We start from the raw sequence: 26,696 nt of genomic DNA, 5'->3' as shown, positions 1-26,696 counted from the left end.
TCATAGTGTGGTGCTTAACCCCTTGCACCACCAGGGAGGCCCCATGTTAAGTTTTAAACATATGATTCCAGCTGTTGTGGGAAGAATGAACTGTAGAGAAGGAACAGTGGAGCAGGAAACATATTTTCTGAGATACAGATGCTGTCTCAGGTGAAACTGGTAGTGGTGGAGTTGGGGAAAAGAGATTGATTCTAGATATATTTTGAAATTAAAGCAGTAAGACTTGCAGATGGATTGGGTATAGAGTGTGAGGGAGAGACATCATGAATAGTTCAGGAAAGACCTTCTTAACCCAAAGAGCTGCCTGACTATTGAATGAGCATCACCTTGATATAGTTGTTCTAATGGAGGCAGTTACTCCTTCCATATGGTAAACTGAAGGTTCTTCCCCCTATAATTTACCTGCCAAATACACTTTTGAGGGGATTTTTATCCTTGGAGGCAATGCACACAGAGGACCTCCAAGCTCTCTCATGTGCCAAATATTCTGGCACTTTAAAGCAGTCCAAACATGTTTCTGTACATCATGGATTTATAGAATAATTGGTTGCAAAGTCAATTTTCTATTCCAAAGTAACTTTTCAGCTGCTTTGTGCATTTTTCATCACATACACATTTTTAAACTGGCGAAATAGATGAAAATGAACATCAGTGGCAACTGTCTTGGGTAGTGACACCACATAAAGTGAAGCCTGGAGCTGGGAAATGCTGATCTATGGAAGGAAGGAGGAGCAGCCCCATCTTGGTCCTTGGGGATGGTTATGAATAGAGGGTACTCTAGAAGGAAGTGTAATAAAAGGTGGATGATTGACTTGTAAACAAAGACCCTAAAATTTTCAAATCCCTCAAATCTTGTCTCTTTTAAAGCACCCTCTTTGGATATAATCTGTTGATTTTCCTTAAGTTATACTATTGTCTTAGTGGTGCTATTACTGCTCAAAAATCACTTAGAAGTCTTTTTTTGGGATCTGTCTCCAAGGAGTTGATGCAACTTACTCTAAATTTCAGTTTCTCCAGGGTCCAGTGCCTGGGAATCTCTATAGCCAGGAATCACAGATTCTCCTCACTAGCAGGAACTTAAAAGATTCTAGCCTCTCTGCAAACAGACATGTAATCTCTGCTTCAGTTCCTAGAGTGATGGGAATGTGGTTAATATCTTCAAGGTAGCCTTTCAGCATCTTCTCAGATTGTCAGCTCTGATTGTCAGAAAATTTTCATTCATTTTGAACTGGAATTTGCCTCACTATACCTTTTATTCACTGGTTTTAATAGCATGGGGCACTGTTTCCCAAATTTCAGACAGGTGTGTACCACCACCACCACCATTTAGGCATTTTTTATCATATCCAAAGATCACAGGTCCTATTAATTCTATTAATCCTTTATATCTTTCTTTCAAACCACCCAAGAATTAATAGAACCAGTGATATCTGGATATGGTAAAAAAGCAAAAATGGTGGGCTATGGTGTGTCAGTGGTAGGAGCACTATGGTAACAACCAGAAAGGAGGGATCCTATGTTTCCAAAATAGAAACAATGGTGTACAACAACATTACCACAATTAAAAGTGTTTTAAAAATAGAAGCTACGTCATCATACATAAAACATATCGTTTAGATATTAGCCACATAAGAAAATATATCAAAAGAGAAAAAGATGCTATTAAAGTCTATTTAAGAACTACTGCCTAGAAAATGTGCTGAGCCTGAGACAGTCTCTCTCTGTTAAAACAGAGATTAGCAAGTGTTAGAGAGGTATAAAGAAACAGCACCACAAGAATGATACTTCTTCATTGACATAATCCATAGGATCAAGAGAATTGAACAGGGCACAACAATGTTCATCATGTGATCCAATGTTATTTAGCATCATTGTCCGTGTACCACTCAACAGCATCTCCTGTATCTCTAGTCTAAACATTGAGACCCACTGGCGAGGTGGTCAAGCATCTTGCCTGTGGTCAAGCTAATCAGATTTAGATCATGATTCTGCCACCTCCTAGCTGCCTGATGCTAACCTCTGTAAGCTGCAGTTTCTTCATCTTTAAAATGGGAGTAATAATAGCTCTTCAGAGGGATGCTTTCTTAAAGATATTTGAACATTATGCTCAGGTATAAGCTGGTCATTGAAGAGAATTAATTCAGTCGAAGATTACAGGGTCATTCAGCTTGGGGCTGAACTAATTCAGCTTTTGAGTACTGATTAGGCTGTGCTTGGAACCAACTAAAGTCTCTTAAGATACATAAGTGTTAAATAATGGGCCAGGAAAATGAATAACTATAAGAAAGTGAAAATTAAAATCAACAAAAAACTATGAACCAGAGACACTTTTTGGGGGGTGAGGGGCAGGAGGGGAGGGATTGGGGTCAGAATGGGGGGGTTGCAATTGTATGGGGAATATAAAAATAAAATTTATTATTTAAAAAAAAAAGATAATTAAGTGTACTGCTATACCGAGTCAAATCCCCTATTGTAAAAGTGTATGGCTGGGCATTTGGGTCTGAGGAAGAACTTGGCACTTTGGTTCTCTGCTTCACTTTAACACAGTGCTTGAACATTGTTTGACTCTGTCTCTTACCCTGCATTTGAGGGGAAGGAAGTCAAGTGAGCAGAACTGGGCTATGACAGGATATATTTGAGCTCTAGAGGTGAATCTGTGCTCCCTAAGAGCAAGGTAGAGGAAATATTTTGCTGAGCATCCACTTGTATCAGGACCTTCTCTTGCATATCTCATTTAATACTCCAAGAACCCCTTAAGGTAAGCGTTCTTCAGAGAGGAAATATACATTTTTATCTGAAGTTGTTAACTGTGGTAATTTTGCAATTTTTTACCTTTTAGGCTTAATATTATTTTGTAATAATATTACTTCATCATGTTACTTCATATTTTTCTCTGTTTTTATAAATAAATGCTGCCCCTTGTTCTAAAAACATTTTGAGGCACCCCAGTCTTGAGAGTGGCTTTTATAATATCCCACTAGGTTACCCAACTATAATTTATTTAACCAATTTCCTATTGTCGACAGTATAACTTTGTTTGTTTTTGTTTTTTGTGGTTTCAAAATTTAGTTTCTGTAATAAGCGATCCTGCTAGGAACATCTGCACATGAGTATTATTTTCATCCAGTAATGCCATTCTTGAGGAAATTTCCAGAACAAAGGCGGTAATATTTTTGAGGTTTTTTACAGAAACCAGTAAATTGTCCACTCAAGGGAGTATGTATTACACGAGAGTAAAGGGCGGCGGGGCGGGGACGGATTTTCTACAAAAGAAATCAATTTTCCACTTATACATAAAATATTTGAGGAAATGATAGGAGGCAGGCACCATGCCAGGGGCTGGGGACAGGGATGAGCAAGGTTGACTGGCCCGGCCTTCAGGGAGCCCGTGGTCAGGTCTGTGGAGGAGACTGCGGGGACCAGGTGCCTGCCTCTGCAGGGAGCTCCGCGCCTGTCCTCAGCGGCGGGGAGGGAGAGCGGCCCGTGAGCATCCAGGTCTCACAGCTTCGGCAGCGCTTGACCTGAGTCTTACAGAATGAATAAGAATTCTGGCATAGGATTTATATTTATTTTACTGTGACTCTCTGACCTTATATCAGAAAAGAAAGTTTCCCACTCTTGGCACAGGGAACGCTGGAGGCGCAGCAAGCCTCCCACCTTAGAAACGTCCATCCATCTCCAAGGAGGAGGGACAGAGGTGGGGGGAAGGGTGGTCTCCCACCACAGGAGCGGGATTTGGGGTCCGGGAACTCCCAGGGCGGCACCGGAAAGGATCCGAGAGGACGAAAGCCGCCGTCCGCCCCAGGGGACCAGACCCGACGCGCGGCCCTCGGGGGAGGCAAGACGCGCCCTCGGGGAGACTCCGCGGAGTCGGCGCAGCTGGATCCGCGCTGGGAAGACGGTGAGGGCGTCGGGGCGCCGGGGGTGGCGGGTTAGAGAGCAGCGGGCGAGAGGGCTGGGAGGGGAGCAGGGCTCGCGCGCGGGCGGGGGGCGGGCGGGGGCGGAGCTCCGAGGCCGGGGCAGCCGCGGCCGCCCAGAGGGTCCGCGGGGGCTACTGGGGCCCGACCCGAGGGCGGGCGCCTCTCTGAGTCCTTCACTTTGGCATCGAAAAGGGGAACCGCACGCCGTCCAGAGCTCAACCTCAAGCCCACGCCCGTGGAGACTCGTGGCGGACCGGCCAGCGCAGCCCCTGGGGAGGGAGCCCCAGTCCGGGCGCCAGGTAGGGCCAGGGGCCGCGAGGAGGGCGGGCGGAGAGCGCCCCAATGAGGGAGGGGCGGTGGGGAGGCCGCGAGTGTGGGCGCGGGGGCCCAAAGGAGGGGTGTGCAGAGCAGCTCTGCCCTGGGCACAGGGGGCGCAGGGCGCGGGGGAATTCAGGGCCCAGATTACAGGACCCCCTGGCTTTTAGGGTGTATGGTCGGACTGTTCAGTTACTTCTAGAGGGGGCGGTGGGCCGCCCAGTTGCATGGAAGTCGTAGAATTCTGTGCCTCCACTTTTCTACCTGTGACAGGGTCCGAAGAAACTCCCTTTCTGTGTGTTAACTAGAGAACAAGCAGCTTTCTAGCTTCTACGCAGATGAAGAGAGGGCTCGCAGGCGTAAGCCCCCAGCCTTCTTGGGGTCCTTGCCTCAGTAGCACGACATCAGGGTGTCATTCCTGACCTGACCAGCCGCCATATTCCTTGGGGAGGAAAACAGTACCAGACTGATGGAATCTTTTATTGTTGCTTTTAAAATTACTTTTAAATTGTAGACCCAGTAGATAACACATGCATATTTTTTTAAAAAAAATAGTATCTTTCAGAGGTAATGCCTATCTATATTCGCATTTGTGTCTGTTATACTGCCCTCGAGTTTTTTTTAAACCATGTCCTTTTCTTGTTCTGTCCCCTCCTTTTGATTCTTAATCCCATCTCCTGCCTAATGAAAGTACCATAGGAAAATGACGTCACCAACACAGCCCGCATCCCTTAATCACTGGTGTTCCCACTGGCTCCAGCACTGCTGTCTTCACTGGGGTGGCCCTGGGGTAGGGAACCCACTGTTGAGAGAATGTTTTCATTTATTTGCCATAACTTGACTAGCCAGTAGAAGAAATAATCCATGACAAATTCTGTTCTATCTGTTCTTTCTCTTGTATTGGACTTCCCAAATGCAATTTAAAAAGAGTCAGTTGTTGAGGGGAATTAATGAAGGGCATTCCTTTAAATGCTTTGATTTCCAAAAAGTAACACCTTTCCTTAAAGCAGAACTCTACCAGTTACACCTTTTCTACTGCCTCTCCTTCCACCCAGGACAATCAGTGTCAGGCATAAGATTTTTGCTGGACAGGACCCTGAACAGGTAGATGTTTTACACTTGTGAAAGGGCTCAGGTACTTAGATTTGTGGTAGACAAGGGCAGAGGTAAGGGAGATGTAGAAGGAGTGAGAGGGGAGCAGAAAGTAGGAAGAAAGGAACAGACCTTTGGGTGAAGAAGAATCCCAGACCTCAGATTGCTGTCATTTACTAACAATTTCCAGAAAATTTTGCTAGGAGACAACATGTGTGACTGCTTCTTACAATCAACTATATTCCAAGACCTTTTCTTTTCTTTTTAAAGATTTATTTATTTATGCATACAAAACTGGAATACAGGCCAGAGACATGGGAAGATGAGAGGATTCACTAAAGACAGAGTAGGGAGCAGAACAGGCAGATTGACTAAAATACACTGCTGAGGGGAGCAGGGGGTGAGTCAGGAGAGGTCTGCTGCACCATATGGGTTGCTCCTTGGCTGGCCGGGATCGAACTCCTGCTGCAGAGGCTTCCAGATAACTTCATAGTGCTGTGCTTAACCCCTTGCGCCACCAGGGAGGCCTCCAAGACCTTTTCTATGCAAATTCAAAACTAGCAAATCAATCCATTTTTATCTACATGATAAAATGGATGTGGTTTAAATTAGTTTTTACTGAATTAATGGGTTTCTTATGAGATGCGTTACCTGTTCAAGAGAACTACTACCTACTCTAGTTAGACTACATTTTCCTTTACTTTGTTCAGTTATACATGTTGTATGTCCTTACCTGGATTCCACATGTCATATAGTTCAGGATGGTTAGAAGATGCCACTTCTAAAAACCTTTTGAATGGAGGCTTGGCAAAGGAGAACATAAGACAATACGGACTGATTCTTATGATTGGGTAGGGGAATGATGAGGAGGAATGGATTTAGCAGCAGCTTGAGTCTAGTAAGGAATCAGGTATAATTCTTAAAACAACAGAGAAATGAGTGAGAGGTGAAGGAGCTATTCATCAGTTATTCATTCAACTTGTTTATAGATTGCCATGTGGATTCGCTGGGGAGAGGGGGAATGGCTGAATGACACCAGGAAGTGTCCCTGATCTGGAGCTTAGAGCTGCTTTGGGGAGATAATGGTTACTGATATAACTAAGTATTTAATGTGTAATTACAAACTAAAATAAGCTCTCTAAAAGAAAATAAAGTTCTTTGAATATACAAACTGTACTGGGAGACCAGGGAAAGTTTTCTAAAGAAGGTTTTCTTTGCTTTGACATTTAAGGGCAGGTGGGAATTTGAGGATATATTTAATTTTGAGGTAAGACTACAATGTATCTGTTAGGAATGCCATTTGGCTGTTAGTAATCAAGGAAGTCTGGCAGCCATGGAGGGTTCTCCATTCTTCAGGTGTACACTTGTAAAGTTGGCATTTCTTTTTTTTTTTTTTAAAGATTTATTTATTTGTGTATACAAGAACTGGGGTACAAGCCAGAGGTGTGGAGGGTGAGAGGATTCACCAGAGACAGAGTGGGGAACAGAACAAGCAGATTGACTGAAGTACACTGCTGAGGGGAGCAGTGGGCGAGGCAGGAGATGTCTGTTCGCCATGTGGGTAGCTCCCTGGCCAGGGATCGAACTCGTGCTGCAGTGGTTGCGGAGTGCTTCATAGGTTGCATCTTAATCCCCTGTGCCACCAGGGAGGCACTAAAGTTGGCATTTCTTGAATTTGGGAGAAAGACGCTTTGTATCACAACTTTGTGTTGTCTTGAGTTGGTCATGGTTTTCCATTGCTGCTATTCTTGCTTTAAGATTAAATGTTTAAATTCATCTTATTCTGAGCAGTTTATTTTATTGCACACAGTGAAATGTGTGCATTGTAATTCAAATGTGAATCATCTATATGCCCATTGCTAAGGTAGATATATGTATATAACTACCATACCCAATTTGGCTTGTACAGTGACAACACTGTTATCACAGTACTTTTCCAGGTGTGGCAGTTGAACTACAATATTTTCTCTTCACCTCTAACCACCATTGAAAGGATTTCAAAATTTTCAGTTACCCTAAAGTTACATGTACCCCTTTGAAATTTCATATACAGTTCTTAGGTGAAGAAAAAAATAATAATTGTTGTAAGTCAAAGTTGTAAAAATCTCACATTTTGGCATGGGGTACTCTGAACAAGCAACATATGTCCTGTGAAAACAAGTATTTCCATTCATTCAGCAATATTTACAATAAACCTTCTATAGTCTCAGCATTGTGCTAGATACTGTGGATAAAATGAATTGGTAAGACAGTTCCACCATTTAAGGAATTCATAGACATTTAAGAGAGGGAAGTCATATCCATTTGTGTAAGGGTAGGAAAGTATTATCTGGCTGTAAAGGAAGCATAATATTGGGACAGTGTTGCATAATGAGAAGTGTGATAAATTCTACTAAGGGGAAGAGGGATGGAGAAAAAGCTCAAAGAAGATTTAACACTGGAATTGAATCTTGAAAACTGTGACATTCCACAAGATAGACAAAAGGCAGAGAGCATTCTAGAAGGGGGATTCATGTCCAAAAAATGAACAAAAACCAAGACATGAAATAGCATGTCAAGGTCCAGGATCTGCAAGTAGCTCAATAGAACTGAAGTATAAGGAGCAAAGAGGGACTCATTGAGAGATGACTCTGGAGTGGTGGGCAGGCCAGATCACAGAGAACCTGCACCCATCACCTGAATAGCAAGGTGGTTAAAGTATGTCCTCCAAGGTTTGTGTCACCACACTGCCACTCTATAGCTGTAGGGCTTTGATAAAGTTAATTAGCCTCTATAAGTAATGGTAATGGGGTTGTTCCTCCTTCAGAGGGTTGCTGCAAGAATTGAGACTTCATGTAGATGATGCACCCAATTACCATTGACTGTTATTTTCATTATCTACCTTAGGGTAAATGTTGTCTCTAGAGGGGTTCAAGTAGAGAAGTGACTGAGTAATTTTTTTTAAAGTGCAAATCATTTTGGCTTTGTGGTCATGGTGAGTTAAAGAGGGATACCTTTGGAGCAGAGCAACCACTTAAAAAGATTATAGCCATTCAGATGATGATGATTATGGCCTGAACCATGGTGGCTATAATAGTGGCCATGGAGAAAAGGAGCCAAATGCTTGAAATGTCTGTGAGGTAGACTCTGCAGAACTCAGTTACTCATTAGATGTGGGCAGTGGGATTCTGGTCTATCATCCTTTGGTTCTGTCATCAAAATGATTGCAGGATAAACAAAAGGAAGCCTGGTATTAACCGGACTGGAGATAAGGTATCTGGGAAGTGCTTATGCACAGAGGACTTAATGATTAGTACCAGAAAAGCTGTCTTTCTTATTCAGAAGACACCTTGGTAACATCTATATTGTAACATAAAATGGGATAAGAAAGGTATAGTTGATCCATAACAAATATAATTTAATTCTTTCTCTCTACTAGGAGAATTTCAATTAAAGGTGAATGAACACTAGACTACTTCATCAATTTGCCATTGTCATTGAACATATAACTCTATTCATTTCTCGTTTTGATTCAACTCTTGCGTAACACTAGCCTGACTGATTTTTCCTCTTTTTTCTTAAGTGTCCTCCCAATAAGCACTGATTGGGATAGCCTTATTAAAGCCAGAAAGTATTAGAGGATATACGTGGTCCCTCTTTTATAGTGCAGCCTTGGTAACCACACCATCCATCCATAAGACTAAAAATAATGTAGATGTGTGTCGTAGTGTTGCTGAAAAGTTGCTGGTAACATCCATTATATGGATAAACAAATATTTCCCACAATTGTGGGTTCTGGGAAATGCTTATCAAATGTCATATTGGTAAATTCAGTTGCTTAAACAACTGTATCATTACTGGATGCCACAGAAATGAACAGACTTTATAATTGTAGGGCCAAAGTGTGAGATGACAAAATGTGAAATGAGAAAAAAATAAGGTCTTCCTGTGCCATGGACATTCCAGAGTTTGGTTTAAAGTGGACTTTCTATCTCTGTAACCTTAGGCAGGATATCCAACCTCTCAGAGCCTCAGTCTTTACTAGTGGATACTCCTTTGATATCTGTAAAACTGAGGTAATGTTTCGTTCAAAGTGTGGCTATGAGATTTAAATGAGCTCTATATGGAATATTGGCCTGGCATACAGGAAGTGCTTAACTGGCCTATATCCCTTTGGCTCAGCAAGTCTTGAGGTCTTTACTTTGAAAAATCAGGAAGAATGACAATTTCTCAGGTTAAATAGCCTGAATTAATTGGCTTTTATGTGTTTCTCATCTATAATTGATTTTTTTCCCTGGGAACCTGGTAGAAACCTGTTTTCCTCCACCCTCAGGGAACTCTTATCAGTGATGGTGGGGCCAAAGGTAATATGATACTTGCAGCGAGGATTCTAATTTTAGCTACTCTTCTTTCAACAGGTCTTTCACATCCATACAGGCAAAATTACTAACAAATACAAAAAAAGAATGATACAACTTCTCTCTCCATTTTGGGGGGGTACAATGCCCAGCTAGTTTATTTCTTGATTTTCATGTAAAAAGAAAAGCAGACTCAAAGAGAATGTAGTTGTGTCCCAGAATAATTGAGAGCTGTTTGTCCTTAGGAAAAAAAAGGTTTTGTTTTTCTCCAGTTAATAGAAGTTGATGGCTGAAAGAATTATGAAGTTCTCAGTGTGGTCTTTCTAAATATTCTGTAATTTGGAAGAAGATTTTAGTTTAGTTCACAAGCATCATTTGAGCTCCACCTGCATGTCAGGCATTGAGTTGGCACCAAACACTCAGAGAGGTCGCCTTGGTGCCCCAGATCTCCTTCTGGTAGTCCCTATGGAAGAGGATTGGTTGGGAGAGGAGGGAGGGATGCCAGATGATTTGAGAGAGCCAGTGAGCCGGGAACCCTCAGGCCAAGGTTCTCTACCACAGCTTCAGACAGACTGCCAGTGCATCACATCATTGGCTCCTTCCAGCCCGGATCCAGATTACTACACCCCAAGTCCTTGCCCACAGGGGCCCTTTTGTGCTAAGCGTTTGTGATTTGAGAGATCAAAGAAAGAGGTAGTGAAGAAGTCAAGTAGTCTTCTGTTTCTGTACTCTTTTTTTTTTTTTTAAAGTGCTCACTGCACAATCACCCACTTTCTTTTTTTTTTTTTTTTTTTTTAAGATTTATTTGTTTGTTTGTTTGTTTATACAAGCACTGGGTACAGTCAGAAGCGCGGGAGGGTGAGAGAATTCACCAGAGCCAGAGCAGGGAGCAGAGCAGGCAGAAGGACCGAAGTACACTGCTGAGGGGAGCAGCGGGCAGCAGGAGAGGTCTGCGCGCCATGCGGGACCCTCCTCTGGTGGCCGGGGAGCAGCCGGGGATCGAACCGGCGCTGCAGAGGCTGCGGGCAGCTTTGCAACCCAGCGCTCAACCGCTGCGCCACCGGGGAGGCCCTGTTTCTGTACTCTTGAAAATGAAAATATCTTAAATAAAATTTTGCTCTATAAAATCATCACACTATCTTATGAGAAGTAGCACAGTATAGTTGGTTTAAAATGCAGCCTTTGGAGGTAGACTGCCTGGCCTTGTATCCCAGCTCTACAGCTAACTAGTGTGATCTTTGGCAAGATGATTAACCTCTCTGTGCCCCAGTTTCCTTATCTATAACTGGGGTTATTAATATTACCCACCTCATAGCTTGTTAAAAGATTTAAATGAGCTAACACACATTGCTCAAGTTCATCAAGCACAGTGAGCAAGTCTAATTCAACATCGAAAGCCCAGAATCCAGCACAGTACCTGGTACATTGGAGGAGCTGAGTCAATGAGCAGATAAATCTCAATATGCAAATTGGTATCACAGTCAGTGATTGACAGACCACTTTCCTATCATTAACTCACTTGATCCTCAGAACTTCTCAAAAGATAATAAGGAATATGGGAAGATACGTATCATCCTCTCTGTTTTACAAATGAGGAACCAGGGCACTGAAAGGTGGAGTGACTTGCCAAGGAAAGCACGCTTATAAATGACAGACCTGATTAGGGCTTCTGACTCCATTTATTCCTAACCTGCTTTTCCCACTTCCTGGCTGCCTCTCCACCTTAAGCAGGTTTCATGGAACTCAAGGGATATCCACCAGCAAATTGAACACACAGCATATTTAGCTTTCTGAAGATATGGACTTCTTACTGTAAATACACACAAATTTTAACTTTAAGTTGGAACTTGAATTTAGGAAAGTTTCTATTTGCGGAGTGGAAGGAAAGCAAAAGATATTTTATGGGAATGAGCATGTTCTTTGTAAGTGTGAATGTAGCAAAAAATCATAAAGGAAAATATTGATGTTTTATTATACAAACAGTTAAAAAACTATGTATAAAAAGTCATAATTAAATTAAAAAGAAACTTTAACAATTGTGACAGAGATACCAAAAGGTTAAAAGTTTCAGTTTCTAAAGAGCTCATAGAATTTAACAAGAGGGACATTAAGATCTTGATTTCAAGTGGACAAAGGATGTAACAGTTTTCAAATGAGGAAAAGTATGTGACTGGGGTACATAAAAAAATATTTTAACTTTACTTGTAGAGTAAAAAAAAAAAAATTTAAAGGTATATCAATTTGCTTATCAAGAATACCGAGTCTTCAAAATTAATGGTGGTGGAGTGGGATAAAATAACAAATTATCTGGAAAAGTATTGCCTTAAAATTTAGAGCCTTTGACCAAGGAATTCCATTTTGGGGAAACCAACCTAAAGAAATCATCAGATATATGACTAAGAATATGACCTAAGATGTTCTTCATCATATTTATTTGTGAAATTCTAGATACAGCCTATGTGCCCAGTATATTAAATAAATTATGTGAGGGTGACTGGCCACTAAAAGTATATATTCTGGGCTCTTACCACCTGGGATCAAATCCTGCAGCTTTGGAAGCCATCATAACTGCAACCTTGGAAGCCTTACTCTCCTCAGATGTACAATGGGGAAAACAAGAGTTCCTACCACACGGGGTTGTTTTTTGGGTTAAAAGAGTCAATATAGGTCTACAATTTTAAAATCCTTAAAGCTCTAAAAACCTAAAGGTTTTCTTTTTTTTGGTAATTTCATTAACATCAAAACACAATAGATCTGGCATAAAACTGATGTAACCTTATTCAGTTACTGTGACTGTAGTCAATCTTAATTTTTTTCCATAGTTTCACTTTCCTAGCAGAATTGCCAGATTTCTCTCAATAAATTAATAAACCTCAGGCAAATGTGAAAGATTAATTTTGAGGTCAAAACTAACTGAAATCAGGTGTCTCTGCTTTGAGCTAACCTCTAGTCAAGAAAATTTTCCAAATCCTTCAGGGAATATAAATAACATGTAGTTTGCTGAGTTCCACACCCCCACACCAGAAATTCTGAGTAAGGAGATGTGGTGTGGGCCCAAATGTCTGTAGATGTCTCCAGCTCACTGAAGATGCTGAGCAGGACCACACTTTAGGTATCCCCCTTTCATCCTCCCTCCTTTTATCTTGATCTCCCCTTACACACTACTGTTTTAATTTGAATATTTCTATTTCTGGAAATCTTCAACTCATTTTTTATATTATTATTTCCTTCTCCTCTCATTTCTAAGCTGTGCTGGTATGCTTACATGCAAAAAGTCATAATTAAATTAAAAGCAAAGTAGTCTTTAAAAAATTGCAGCAAATATGCCAAAAGGATAAAAGTTCATTTTCTAAAGAACTCATAGAATTTAATAGGAAGATTAAGTTTTTGTTCATCTATTATAATTTTTTGTTTCAAAAAAGTGGACAAAGTATGTAGGCCTTTCGGGGAATAGTAATATAATAAAAGTATCACTTTTTGAGCACTGACCATGTGCTCGTAACTATGTTACTGCTTTATTCTAAGTACTAAGGATATTTTTCATCCTTTCAACAACCCTGAAAGAGGGGTATTATATTCCTCATTTTAGAGCTCCTGGGACTCCTACTAAGTGGGAGTAACAAGTTTTGTTGGCCCAAAGCACAAACTCTTTCCATTTTATTATCCTGCCCTTTCCACTGAGTGGTGCAGGTTGCCAGGTCTCTAGTCTGACCTGCCTGCTCAGTCCTGGCTTGGCTGCTTGGCTTCTGCCAAGTCCCCAGTCTGGAACTGCCTCTCCCCTCATCTATCCAGATCCCACTCAGGCCACTTTGCCTACCCGCAGCCTACACCCCGCTGAATCTTCTGTTCTTTCCTGGCCATTTATCATGTGTCTTTGTATTTTCACATCAAGGGATCTGTCTTCCTAACTGGATCTGGGACTTCTTGAGCCAGAGCCTGTTTCTGGGAGTAGCCATGGTGGGGACTGATTGCCTCCTTTATACCCTCCTTCCCACTCTCCCTTTCTGACCCCATTTGGTCTTTCTTACCTGGCAAAATCAAGACACACCAAGGAGGCAGGAAATAGCCAGGCTTAACCCTTCACAATCCCCTTCCCTCATCTGCAGCAGTGTATGGTGCTTATCCTGTTGTTCCATAGAATCATGACAAGGTACTTAACCAGAAGGTCCGATCCTTGGCTGAGAAGCACTGGCAATGCCTGTAACCCGTGGCTTTTCATCAGTGTTTCCAGACATCCCTCTCCTCCTTCCACATTTACTGAACTTCCCAGTTTCACTCTGCGTCCTTGTCTTCATTTAAGTTAGGCCAAGAGTTCTCACCTGCCTACTCCTAGCTCATATATCCGTGGAGCTACTTCCCAGCTTCATGATTGCTGCTGGGTCCAGTATGATGGGACACACACACTTGTACAGTTGGGTTGTTTTCTTCCTTCCCTCTCCTCTCCCTTCCTCTTCTCTCTCCTCCCTCTACCATAATAAATAACATTTCCCTCCCTCTCCCCACTATTCCTCCCTTCCTTCTTCCTGAGGTCATTATTCCTGTTATTGCTTGGCTGATGCTATCAGCCCACTATGACAGCTTACACATCTCAGGGCTGGTAATCTTCCTTCGGTAATTTTCCCAAGACTTGTCATTATCTCTTTATAAGTGGTCCACATTGCAGCTGGGTCTTTAGCGAAAGGGGAAGATTTCTCATGGTGCCGTCATTTCCTCCCTATCTGTTAGCAGGAAAGTGCTGTTTGTGTTTGCCTTACTTCTCACACAGCTTCAGCTGACACCACCATTAGTATATAAGTTTAGATGTGATTAATTTTCTTGCAGGCAGCTTTTCTGTGACCCACATTTATGAATCAGCTTTGTGGTGGCCCTGCTGTGCCCCTTCACTGTCTCCTGCAATGAATTCCTTCTCTGTGGTGCTTCATTTCTTTTTTTTCTTTTTTTAAAAGATTTATTTATTTATACATACTGGGGTACAGGGCAGAGGTGGGGGGGGAGGTGAGAGGATTCACCAGAGACAGAGTGGGGAGCAGAACAGGCAGACTGACTGAAATACACTGCTGAGGGGAGCAGTGGGCAAATCAGGAGAGGTCTGCTGTGCCATGTGGGTAGCTCCCTGGTTGGGGATCGAACTTATGTTGCAGAGGCTGCAGATAGCTTCATAGGCTGCGTCTTAACCCTTTGCGCCACCAGGGGAGCCCTCCTTTCTTGTACTATTCTTGGTAGCTTTCATAATGGAATTGTAGGGGGAAAAATTATTCTGAGAAATACCATTTACTATTTATTTGGTGTTTACAATGTATCAGGCTTTGTGTCAAACCTCTTTATATGCTTTTATTTAATCCTATTCAAACCTTCAGTTAGGTATTATTTCAGTGCAGTGGGGAAACAAAGGTTTAGTGAGGTTAAGTAACTTGCCCAAGATCTCAAGTGTTGTAAGTGAAACAACCTGGATTCAGAGCTGCATCATATAATTCCAAGGCCCGTAATCAAAATTAAGTTTATGAGAGCTTTCTTCTATAATTTAAAAAAAGAATGATTTTGCCCTAAGTTCTTTCATACACTGCTGAGACAGTATAAAAGGATAAATCCTTTCTAAGGATTATTTGGCAATACATATTGAAAACTTCTAACATGTTCTTATCTTTTAATAATTTCCATATCTGAATTTATATATTTATTATATTTATAACCATGAATATGTGCAATGATGTCACCCTAAGGAAGCACTATTCAGAAAAAAAAATTTTTATTTTCAAAGATTTATTTATTTATTTATACAAGCACTGGGTACAGTCAGAAGCGCGGGAGGGTGAGAGAATTCACCAGAGCCAGAGCAGGGAACAGAACAGGCAGAGCAACAAAGTACACTGCTGAGGGGAACAGCGGGTGCAGCAGGGGAGGTCTGCGTGCCATGTGGGACCCTCACCTGGCTGCCAGGGATCAAACTGGCACTGCCGAGGGTGCGGGCAGCTTCGCAACCCAGCGCCCAACCGCTGCACCACCGGGGAGGCCCTATTCGAAAAATTTTTAATGGGCTTCATATCCAAAAGAAGGGAATTGCCAAATTAAGGTATGATACAAAACATCAATTAGCTTTCCCTCTATAAAAGAAAAACCCAAGATATTATTGTTTTGAAAAGGAAATTATCTTTATGAAGAGTGAATTTTTCCTGACCAATCAAAAATTTAAGAGGGTGGAGGATTCATGACATAGCATCTGTCATACCTCTAGGTAAGTAATGATTAGCTGTGTGTAAATTTTGATTCAGACATGCCATAAGCCACTATAAAGTCAATAAAAATTATTATTTTTATTTATGGCAATAAATGCAAATTAATGAATGAGGAAAAATGTGTTGCAGACCAGAATGTGTAATACGATTCCATTTTCATAAAATTATTCATGTATATGTATACTAATCACCAAAATGAGGTGTCTTGGTGATGGACTTCTTGGTGATTTTTAATTTTCTGGGATTCTTTTCATGTTTTTCTTATACTTTCATGTATTGTTTGTGTATTGCACAGTTAGTATTGTTTTTAAACCAAAAAAATCTTAGTTTTTTTACCTAGAAAATTGCATTACCGCTTTCATGTTTTCATATTGATTGTTTCTTTCATATTTTCCCAACAGTTCACCATGAATATATCAAATATTGTTTGCCTGCCTTTTTATTACAAAATATGTTATTCTTTGTTGAGATAATATGTAATATATACATACGGTTTAAAGAATAATAATAAAAGACACCTGAGCAACCATAATCCTAAGAAAATTAGTTCATTGGAATTATTAAGATTTTTATTAGTTTTATTAATATTTTGGCTACAAAATTATGTAGGTTTTTTTCTGCTCCCCCTCCCCACCCCTATAAGAAAATAGTCCATCAATCTGCTACTTTTATTTTTTTTAAATAATAAATTTTATTTTTATATTCCCCATGCAATTGCAACCCCCCATTCTGACCCCAATCCCTCCCCTCCCGCCCCCCACCCCCAAAAAGTGTCTCTGGTTCATAGTTTTTTGTTGATTTTGATTTTCACTTTCTTATAGTTATTCATTTTCCTGGTCCCTTATTTAAGTTTTCTAGATTCCTGCTATGAGTGAGACCATCCGGTATTTTTCTTTTTCTTTCTGGCTTATTTCGCTGAGCATGATCCCTTCCAGCGCCATCCATGTTGCTGCAAATTGCATGTGTTTATCTTTTTTAAATGCTGAGTAATATTCCATGGTATATATGTACCACGTCTTCTTGATCCAGTCATCTATTTTTGGGCATTTGGGCTGTTTCCAAAGCTTAGCTATTGTAAACAGTGCTGCTATAAACATAGGGGTGCAGGTGTTTTTTGGAATTGATGTTTCTGTGTCCTTTGGGTAAATAGCTAGGAGTGGAATTGCTGGATCATATGGAAGCTCAATGTTTAGTAGGTCCAGAAATCTCCACACAGCTCTCCATAGTGGTTGGACCAGTTTGCACTTCTACCAACAGTGCAGGAGAGTTCCTTTTTCTCCACACCCTCGCCAACATTTGTTGTTGCTAGTTTTTTTAATATGTGCCATTCTCACTGGTGTAAGATGGTATCTCATGGTAGTTTTGATTTGCATTTCCTTGATTACAAGTGATGTTGAACATTTTTTCATATGCCTGTTGGCCATTTGCATTTCCTCCTCAGAGAAGTTTCTTTTTAGCTCTTCTGCCCATTTTTTGACTGGATTATTTTCTTTGTTGTTGTTGAGTCTCATCAGCTCTTTGTAGATTTTTGTGATCAGTCCTTTATCATTAGGGTTGTGTGCAAAATGTTCTCCCAGTCGGTGGGGTTTCTCTTTGTTTTTGTTATTGTCTCTTTTGCTGTGCAGAAGCTCTTTAATTTGATGTCGTCCCAGCTGTTTATCTTTGCCTTCACTATCACTGCTTTGGGTGATGTGTCTGTAAAGATGTCTTTGATGTGCATATCACGTAGTGTTTCGCCTATATTTCCTTCTATGTATTTTATGGTTTCAGGTCTTATGTCTAGTTCTTTAATCCATTTTGAGTTGGTTTTTGTGTATGGTGTGAGGTAGTAGTCAAGCTTCATTCTTTTGCATGTAGCGACCCAGTTTTCCCAGCACCATTTATTGAACAAACTTTCTTTGCTCCAATGCATAGTCTTTGCTCCTTTGTCAAAGATTAGTTGACCATAAATCTGTGGGTTTATTTCTGGATTTTCTATTCAATTCCATTGGACTGTATGTCTGTTCTTGTTCCAATACCATGCAGTTTTGATTAATCTGCTACTTTTAATGCATGGTTTTGCAGAATGAGAGTGTTGTATTTTTAAAAACATATATTATATCAGAAAAACCTGTAACCCTAACATTGTTTAATTTGCATTGTTTTCAATTTTGTATAGTCAAATGCTCTTTACATTCTTTTTCCAGGTGCATTTTTTCAAATATTATACTTGTGAGAGTAACACATGTTAATGACTATAACTGCGGTTCATTCATTTTCACTGCTCTTTAGAATTTCATTATATGAGTATGCCAAAATTTTGTCTTTTCTCTGCTCCATCAGCAATTGGTATTTGCAATTTCTTTGCTATTTTAAAAGAACGTTGTTATAAACATTTTGTACATAATTTTTGCACATGTGCAAGAGTCTCTAGAACATTCTACCTAACAGTAAAAGTACTAGGCTTGGGGTATGTACTTCTTCATGTTGACTAGGCAGCGAGAAATGCATTCTCAAAGTGAGTTTACCAATTTAAACTTACACCATAAGTTATGAAAGTTCTCATGTACCCACATTCTTGTCAACAGTTGAAGTGTTGCCAAAGTGTTACAGTTTTAATTGCTTACCAACATGAACATGTTTCTTTCTTTGTGTATTCATAGTTGTTGACTTCTATGACATGCCTGTGTCTTTGCCCATTGTTTTTCCATTGGAATGCTCTGTATTCTCAATACTACTCCTTTTCCAGTTATATTGGTGGAACTATTCTCCTTCTAATTGCAACTTGTCTTTTCACTCTTTAGGATCATTTTATTAACAGTTTGTAGCCTAATAGAGTTGAATTTATCATCTTTTATTGTTTGTGCTTTTTATTTTTTCAAAAATATTTTCAATGTGAAGCTAAAATGATATTCTACATTTTCTTCTAAATTTTTAAAATTTTGCCTGTCACATTTAATCTTCAAGCCATTTGCAATAGGTGTTTGTGTGTGGTGATGTGAGTACAGGTCCAAATTGTCAAGGATCCATGTATTCATGAGTCTGTCTCTGGCCTCTCTGTTTTATAGTGCTTATCTCCCCTGCCATTATCAACTGTCTCAATTATTCCAGCATATTATTGTTTTGACAGCTGGTAGAATGAACCTACCTTCAGTGTTCCTCTTCTTCAGAAGTATTGACTATCCTCAGCCCATTGCTTATCCATATAAACTTTAGAATCAATCTGTCAAGTTGTATGCCTGCAACACACACACACACACGCGCGTGTGTGCCTGTTGAGGTTTTTATTAGGATTTCAGTTAATCAATAGATCAACTTGAGAAGAACTAACAACCTAATAATATTGAATCTCCCTTTTCATGAACAGTTAGAGCATGTATTTAGATTTTATTTAATGTCTTTCTTAGACATTTGAAATTTTCTTCATAAATTCCTTGCACATCTTTAGTTCATTCTGTTCATGAGAAAATTACTTTTTCTGTGGTATCTATTTCAAAGCGTATTTCTGTATTGATGATTAACATAAATGCATAAATACAATTTATGTATATGTACTATAGATCTAGTCACTGCGGTAAATTCACTTATTAATTCCAACTCTGTATGTAGAGTCTAAGACTATCTACATTGTCTTATCTAATGAAAATGTTACTTTTTCCCTAAATCTTACACTTTTGATAATCTGTCTGTTATGTTATTAAACTAGCTAACATCTCAGGGAAAATGTTAGAGAAATGATGATGGGACATCCTTGTCTTCATCCTGATTTTGAAGGCAAAGTTTTTAACATTTCATCATTAATTATGGTTTCTGGAACTCCCCGCACTGAACTGCAGTGGTTTTTTTTTTGTGTTTTTTTTTTAAAGATTTATTTATTTATTTATACAAGCACTGGGTACAGTCAGAAGCACAGGAGGGTGAGAGAATTCACCAGAGCCAGAGGGGAGAGCAGAGCAGGCAGAGTGACGAAGTACACTGCTGAGGGGAGCAGCGGGCGGCAGGAGAGGTCTGCGCACCATGTGGGACCCTCACCCGGTGGCCAGGGATTGAACCGTTGCTGCAGAGGCTGCAGGCAGCTTCGCAACCCAGCGTTCAACTGCTGTGCCACCAGGGAGGCCCTGCAGTGTATTTTAAAGCACACTTTTCTCCTACATGATTGTAAGAGCTCAATTTGAGTTTAGCCCTGGACAAGGAGGCAAGAGTGCATGCCTTAGATCTAGTTTACTTAGGCTAATCTAGTAAAGACTGCTTGTGTAGTCCACCAGTCTCTGGAATTTGACATTGGGTTTGGGGCCCAAGCCCCAGCTAACAATTTCTTGTTCATGCATTTTCCTCTGAAAGGTTGAGGGACTGGATTTGGGTAATTTTGAGTCCCCTAATGCAGTGGGTGGGTATCAGAATCACACACTGCTGGACCGCAACCAGAGTTTATGACTCAACAGGTCTGAAGTGGGACCTGAATTTGCATTTCTGAGAAGTTCTCAGGTAATGCCGATGCTGGTCCTGGAATCACACTTTGAAATCCAAGGTCTTAATGCTCTCTCCTTTAAAACCCCAAATATGCAACATTCCAAAACTAAGAAACAAAATTATTTAAGTGTCTAAGAAGGAGGAATACTACAAAGAGTAAAGCAGCTCTTTGCGGTGGCTCTTGGAGGGTAACACAGGGTCACCTACAAACATGGGAGAATGGAAGGAGCGGGAGCTGCAAGAGAAAGTGGGAGATTTGAGAGAGAATAATGGAAGGAACACATAGAAATGTATGGAGGGGAACTACAAATAATACACCAGGTAGGGATGACTTAAGTTCGCATCCCACAAAGAATATAGAGGGGAAAGGATGACAGTGTGTGACACACCTCATAGTTGTAGAAGGGAACAAACCATTTAGGTGACTATTCCAAATGGAGATGGACCACTGTCAAGTAAAACAGCAAGTGCTGAATAAACCAGAAACCAAACCCAAGGAGGTAAGAGAGTTAATGCAAGTTTCCTACTAAGCAGAAGACTGGATTCATTCCTAAAGTAGCAAAGAAAAGGGGAAGCACTACAAGCAAACAGGATTTAAAATCACATTAATCGCTTCAGGAGCTGCAGTCCTTGCCACAGACACTTTGACTTGGGCTCAGTGCCAGTGAAAAAGCAGGGTTGATGGGACAGTCACAAGGAAGAAGAGGTTGGGGCCATTGCCCTGCTGGATGGAAAGCAATACCAGAGGTGTCAAGCAGAGCAGCGGCTAAGTTTGCCCAAGTACTGGACTCATATGAAACCTTCAATACTGGGATTTTACCTACCAACAGTGTGAATAAGCAATTTATTAAAATAGAAGGGATAAGTTCTCCATTCCCCTTCCATATCTGCTGCCAGCCACCTGTCTGTAAGGGGCTAGCCCACTATCTCCTACATCAGGTCCCCTTTTTGTTTGTTTTGCCCCTTAAGTGTCACCAGTTTTCCACTTACTACTTAACTGTATAATTCAGGGAATACAGCGTCACACCTCCATATGTCTACATGCCTCACTCAAGGGATATCATGTCTTAAAGCTGCCTTTGGTTTCATTAGTTAAGAGTGTAACCTGTCAGAAATGCAAGGAACCATAGATGATCCTCATTGAGCCATAAAGCAGGAGTGATTTGCTGAAAGTCAACCATAGTGCACTTACTTATTTTGTGTATTTGTCATCAGGATCTCTTGATTCCATTTGTTGACTAATATTAAAATATATAGATCAGTCCTGCATATTTACTCTGATAAATCTGAAATGCTTGCCTTGGATTTATGTAGGATCTTGCCTACATAAATCAAGTAACTTTGTGAACCAATATAGAACCAATGAGACATTTTCCTAGAAAGGGTTTTGATTCAAATTAGCTACAAACGATTTTTTTTTAAAGTTGCTTCATTATTTGGTGAATCACTGACACTGTTGAGAATAAAAATAAAAGCATTTTAAATTCCAAGAAAGAAACATGCAATATAAATCCAAGATAGTTATTGGAAATGCAGATTCTTCTAGTAGGACATGCGAATCTGGCTCCACATTCACCTAGGGCCAGATGCCCAATCAGTTTCCTTCACACCTGCTCATCCAGCCTCTTTCTGAACGCCCTCTACTTTGGGAGACATGTATTCCCAATGTGGCATTGTCCTAACTGTGATAATTTTTTTTTCTCAATTGTGTTGGAAACCCAGTGCATTACTGTACAGTTTCTATGGTGAGAAAATTCTTCCTTACATCACACCAAAATCTGTCTCTATGAAATTTCTGCCTATCTGCCCAGTCTTGTACTCCATACCAACCTAGGAAAAAATCTAAAACATTCTTCATCTTGAAGACCTCAGTCATTTCCCCACTAAAATTTCTTTTCTCCAAGTAAGCTTTCAGGGTTAGTTCCCATAAATTTTTTCGTGGTATCATTTCCAAGCTTACATTGTTCTGTTTGCTTTCCCTGGACATAGACCAACTTGTCAGAGTCTCCTTCTCTAAGACCAAAATATGTATACTTACACATCATTCCACATATGAAGTCCAGGCCACAGCTGAGTACAGTAGGGCTCTTGATCCTCCTGGATCATGTTAACAACCCACTGCTTTAGCACTCACCTGTTGCTCATCTCTTGCTTACAGGCATTATAGACCCTTCTACTTACTATTTAGGTACAGTTGCTAAGCCAATATCATAACACTTATCAGAATGACTAAAGCCAGCACTGTTGTTTATTTTCCCCCCATCTTGAAAAAGCTGCAAAGAGAGGTCATAGACAGTATAGTGTAGATGGTGTAGGGTGGCTTGCTCAAGCTAGTTCCCCACTATTTCAGCTTGGTTTCTAATTGAAAATATCTTTTTTAAAAAAGATTTATTTATTTATTTATTTATTTATTTATTTATTTATTTATTTATACATACAAGCACTGGGTACAGTCAGAAGTGCGGGAGGGTGAGAGAATTCACCAGAGCCAGAGCAGGGAGCAGAGCAGACAGACTGAAGTACACTGCTGAGGGGAGCAGCGGGCAAGCAGGAGAGGTCTGCGTGCCATGTGGGACCCTCACCTGGCGGCCGTGGATCAAACCAGCGCTGCAGAGGCTGCGGGCAGCTTCACAACCCAACGCTCAACCACTGCGCTACCGGGGAGGCCCTGAAAATATCTTCTAATTGAAAATATCTTTCTAATTTCTTCCAAGTGGTTGTTCCTCTAGACCAGATTGTGCCAATTGTCCTACTGTTTCAATAGATTGTCTACGCAAATCTAACACCTCTACTCTTCACCCTGTGTCATCTCCCCTTCTTGAAAACTCCAGAATGACTTTTGGAAGTGCCTGTTTTTGTTGTTGTTGCATACTCTTTTCTTATTCCACTGATCCCTTTGCCAGAATCTGTCATCGGCTCTCTTAGGCTTGTTAATTCTACATTTTTACTCTGCTCTCTCTTTAGCTACCTGCAGTGTCCATTTGAAGAGTATTTGAAGATTCTTTAGTGGAGAATATCCATTTAACACAATAAAATCTTTTAGTTGTGCTCTCTACTTAAAGAGAATAAAAACTTTCTTCAAAACTTCTCTAAAAATATGCTGCAATAGCATTATGGTATTTTGCAGGGATGTAGACAAGCATTTTCAGATCAGTAAGAGAACCTGGTTCTCCTATATCTTACTTGTATGACTCAGAAAGAAGATAGACACAATATTACTATTTTCTTTTAATGCAATGTTCATAAACCTCAGGGAGCTCATAGAGCTGGGGATACCGGGGACTGCAAACACAGCAATCATCTTATGCCACATGCTAAACATATCTGCATCCCAACTCTGGCTCAACAGAGAAAGGTGTAGTAACATTCACTGTGCTTCACTTTGTACTTAGACTGTTACAGGCATGCTTGACAGTCTAGACTCTATGGAATTTAGCCAAATAAAATCTCTCTTGACTGCTAAGGAGTCCTTGGAGTGAAAAAACCATGTGCCCTAATGGGACACGTGGCACTGGGGCAGTAAGACCAAATCTTAGTTTGAAAGCACTCATAGCATATTATTTTTTCATTGACTGGACTGAGGGTCACGCAAAATCCCATGATAAATGACTTGCTTTTCTTCAGTCATTTATTAACTTCAGGAGTGTAGAATGCATTACCAAGAGACTAATCTATCCCACTTGAAAGGACATAAACCAGAGTTTTCTGAACCTCCAAGGGTGAGATTGGAAGACAGGAGAGAGCAAGCTTATCCTTGCCTCTGCTACGGTCCCAAACATGGCTGCCTCTACCACCCTGAATGATAGATTGGATAAAGAGTTTCTGCCTATACCTTTGAGAATGTTGGGGCATGCTTTGATTATAGCCCTCAGCTTCCAGGAATGAGCCATTGGCACAATGGGATGGTTGGGCTATGGATAGACATAAAATAACTTAATAATTTATTTTAAACCAAAACACTGGTGTGCACACAGTGAAATGAGTGTGGTCTCCTTTTAAGTTAAGGCTCTTGAAAATCCTACCATTTCTTCCATTATCTTTCTGTTGCTCAAAAGATTATTGGGGAAATAGGTGAACACACACACACACACACACACACACACACACGACCACCATTTAAATCTACAACTCAGAATTAGCTGCATTAACATTTTGGCATATCTGCTTCCAACATTTTTCTTTATTAAGAAATTTCTATTGCTTCCTATTAAATATGACCTGTAGAAGTTTCAAGTAATGCAGAAAATAATAAGACTTAAAGGTTTTTTTTAATATCATTAATATTTGCTGAAAATTATCCCAGACATTTCTCTATGTATCTCATTTTTTTAAATTAATTAATTTATTTATACAAGCATGGGTACAGTCAGAAGCGCGGGAGGGTGAGAGGATTCACCAGAGCCAGAGCAGGGAACAAAACAGGCAGACTGATGAAGTACACTGCTGAGGGGAGCAGCGGGCGCAGCAGGAGAGGTCTGCACGCCATGTGGGACCCTCAACGGTGGCCAGGGATTGAACTGGCGCTGCAGAAGCTGTGGGCAGCTTCGCAGCCCAACACTCAACCGCTGCACCACCAGGGGAGGCCTTGTATCTCATTCTTTTGAATAGCATCAGTTTTGGCAAAGTTTCCATGTTTAAGGGAAGATTTGATTTTGAAAATTAGGTCACAGTTGTCAGGAGCCAGCTAAGCCTGATAAATAAGGTAATTATTAAACTGAGTAACAAGATTTTGGTGCCAAGTCAGGTGTAATTGGTTTTTTTGGACAGCTCAGAAATTGATTCTAAGTGGGGCAGCCATGTCAGAAGTGTTCTAAGTCAACAAGAACTGCCCGCTGAATGACTCTCTCTGAAGGTCATGTTCGTGGGGTAACTGAAGTCTTGGGAACCTTAACCTCTGCGATTGAGCTCGGGCTTTGCCCCTTGAGAGCTGTGGGCCTCAGTGAGGTTCTTAACTTTGTAAAGCCTCTGTTTGCTCATCTTTAATTGGATGTTCATAATGTCCACTTTTCACAAGCTGTAATGAGAATCAAATTAGGTCTTGCACATTAAAGCTCTCTTGCAGACTAGCAAACTCTACATAAATGTAAAGCACTATTATTTAAGTATGTTAGTCAAATTAATCTTGTTTCTTGATGGGCACACCTCCTATTCACTCCATGGACACTCATATCATCGAAACACAAGTGGACAAGATTATTCTGTCCCCATTTGCTCTCCTCAGGCTGCATGTTTCAAGGCTACCTTGCCTTTGACTTCATGATTATTTTACCTGATTTATCCAGAATCTGATTGTGGGTAAGGGAAATCAGGAAAGGCTGATGGGACACAGTTTGAAACACCATTTCTAGCTTTCAGTAACCAGAGGCATGGGGTGGGGGGCACTGAATTAGTTCAACCTGGGCCTTCTTTTTGGATTTTTTTTTTAATTAAAAAATTTTTTAATTGAGGTAATATTAGGATCCTCCACTACCCCCCAATCAGATATCACCACCATAGCGCTCTCACCACCAGTTACCCAATGTCCATCCCCAGAGTCCATTATGCTTTATTTTGGAATTTTAAAAGAATTTGATCAATATACTGTTTGCCTAAAAGTTCTTTTTAATGTTTGAAATTCATTAACTCATCTTTCACAGAACAAGGGAATCTGAGCTCTAAAAGCTTTCTGAGGAATTTCCATGATGCATAAGAAAAGAGAAAGATTTAAATTTATAGTTATCTGTAAAAGTGGAAATAATAACTATATCATCCTAGTAAGTGGTTAGAGGACTAAATTTTAGGCACCACAACAGCCTGGCATCTAAAAATTGCTCAGTAAATGTTATCTGTTGCTTTTGGTATTTTTTTTAAAAGATTTATTTATTTTATTTATACCAGCACTAGGTACAGTCAGAAGCATGGGAGGGTGAGAGAATTCACCAGAGCCAGACCGGGGAACACAACAGGCAGACTGACAAAATACACTGCTGAGGGGAGTAGCAGGTGCGGCAGGAGAGGTCTGCGCACCATGTGGGACCCTCGCCAGCTGCTGGGGATCGAACCAGTGCTGCAGAGGTTGCTGGCAACTTTGCAGCCCAACACTCAACCGCTGCACCACCAGGGGAGGCCACTGATTTTGGTATTATTAATGAAAGATTAGAATTATAAGATACTATAAGTTAGAAAGATATCAGTGTATACTCTGTTGGTGATTTTTGGTACATGAAAGAGCACCCCATCAACAATGAGCTACCCTTACTCATATATAGCATAAATAAAATTTCATCATTTGGAACATTTTTATTTGCATTCATTCAAATTCCTTTTATTGTGTACTATATATGAGACATTGTGCCATCCACAGGAGATAT

At 40.5% G+C, this 26,696-nt stretch overlaps 1 protein-coding gene across 1 annotated transcript in view; it reads left to right on the top strand.

Moving 5' to 3' along the window:
• The first annotated feature begins 4,098 nt into the window (after positions 1–4,098).
• The window catches only part of CASR (calcium sensing receptor), a 69,143-nt gene continuing 46,545 nt past the window's right edge, over positions 4,099–26,696 (top strand). Inside the window, exon 1 of the mRNA XM_054700523.1 lies at positions 4,099–4,219. The gene's annotated coding sequence lies outside the window, so the exon portion shown is untranslated. The remainder of the gene's footprint in view (positions 4,220–26,696) is intronic.

Source organism: Talpa occidentalis, unplaced genomic scaffold, assembly GCF_014898055.3.
Source record: "Talpa occidentalis isolate TD23 unplaced genomic scaffold, MPIMG_talOcc4v2.1 talOcc4.4, whole genome shotgun sequence".
NCBI lineage: Eukaryota > Metazoa > Chordata > Mammalia > Eulipotyphla > Talpidae > Talpa > Talpa occidentalis.
Note: the sequence above shows the minus strand (reverse complement) of the source record. Positions and strands in the feature narration are given on the sequence as shown.